This window comes from Macaca mulatta, chromosome 12 (genome assembly GCF_049350105.2).
Source record: "Macaca mulatta isolate MMU2019108-1 chromosome 12, T2T-MMU8v2.0, whole genome shotgun sequence".
Taxonomy (NCBI): domain Eukaryota; kingdom Metazoa; phylum Chordata; class Mammalia; order Primates; family Cercopithecidae; genus Macaca; species Macaca mulatta.
Window position 1 is genome coordinate 104,134,195 of NC_133417.1, and position 1,761 is coordinate 104,135,955.

At 35.7% G+C, this 1,761-nt stretch overlaps 1 non-coding gene across 1 annotated transcript; it reads left to right on the forward strand.

The window, feature by feature from the left end:
* The first annotated feature begins 670 nt into the window (after window positions 1–670).
* LOC114671595 (U7 small nuclear RNA) lies at window positions 671–732 on the forward strand. Its single transcript, XR_003721630.1, has one exon. It is a non-coding gene; the product is annotated as a U7 small nuclear RNA (small nuclear RNA).
* The last annotated feature ends 1,029 nt before the right edge of the window (window positions 733–1,761 follow it).

Here is a 1,761-nt window from a genome sequence, read left to right on the forward strand (position 1 = left end):
CAGCTAACACATATTGAGCTCTCACTAATTGCTAGTTACAATTCTAAGTATTTTACACTCTTATTTATTTATTATTTATTTATTTTAATAGAGATGAGGTCTAACTATGATCTTGAACACCTGGGCTCAAGCAGTCCTCCCACCTCAGCTTCCCAGAGTGTTGGAATTACAGGCGTGAGCCGCCGCACCCATCCCTGACAGCTTTCTTAAGACAGGTTATATGTATGATTCATCTTTGCATTCTCACACACCCCGTGTGGTGCCTAGCAAACAGTAGTAGCAAACAAATTTATTTAAATAAATGGATTTACATATGTCTGGGATGCCTGCAATGTGACAAGCTCATTGAAGCCTACGAATAATTGCATCTTCCTCTTTAAACTGTTTTTTTTAATAGAAAAACTTCAATTTTGCCAATTATTCCCCATTTTAATTGTTAGTTTGAGCTCCTTCTTTCACATCCTCTAATTTTTCGACAAATTAGTATCAACATCTTGCAAAGTCTGATGATATCTTTTTAACTTTTTTCTTCTTTTTTATATACAAGTCAAGTCTTCTGGGTTTTTTTTATTGTTAGTTTTCTATTATTCTATTTTAGTAGAGACTATGTATGTTATTTTAATTTTTACCATATATATTATATATATATGTCTCTGTGTGTGTATATATATAGTGTTACAGCTCTTCTAAAATTTCTTTAGCAGGCTTTCCAATTTTTGCCAGAAAGCCCCCTAAAAAATAAAAAATAAATAAAAAAGAATATATATATATATATACACACACACACACACACACACATATTTGAAGATCAAAAGAAACATGTAAATCCTTCTTTTCAGCATATACTGTAAATATTTGGCAGAGCATATCCCAATTGAAATTCTTACATGAATTCAATAGCTATTGACCATTATAAACCCAGGGAAATCATATTGTTCTATGTAGCTGGTTGTTAGAAAGGACCTAAGGAGAGCTTTAACTAAGAGGCCAGGGACATTACTATGTATTTGTCTATTTAACCTTGATTCAAGCAATAAGAGCATTGTGAACATTTCTATGGAAGCACAACCACCCAACATAAAGCCTAGTAAGATAATAATAAAAATCCTCATCCACCTCCTCAGGCCTCTTAACACCTGCCACCCAGTGAAGATTCCTGTGGTACTCGACTCCCAACTCCCTCCTCACACACTTATTGTTACTTATGACGAGGTCCATGAATCACTCTAAAGATGCTGCCCACCCTTTAATAGCCTGCGCAACCCTAAATTGTGCACAGCTGAGCCATCAGCAGCTAAGGAAGAGGTTCAAAGAATAGCTATTCATGGTGTAGCCACAAGATACAATGTGGAGACCAAAGGGCATCAAAAGAAAGACTCAAAGAGCAGAATGTTGGAGCGAGGCAGAGGCTTTTGAGAGAAAAGGAAACTTCGAGATGGCAGTTTGACAAGGGATTGAGACAAGTAAACCTGTTTACGTACACAGGGTGGCTGCCTTCAGTGGTCTCAGCAGGAAAAACTTGTGATGCTAAGGACATCACAAAGGACAGGTAATATTCTGATACATCTCTTAAGCACTCTGAAATCCTTGAAGTATCCAACTAGAGAAACAACATTTTTTAAAAAAATAAAATGAGAAAGAAAATCCTGTCAGTTTATCAGACTGACTTTCTAGCTATCAGAGTTCACCCAGATGAAGTTTAAATGTATGTAGAATGTATTTTACCACATCTAGTTTGCTTCTACTTCTTTTTTTTTTTTA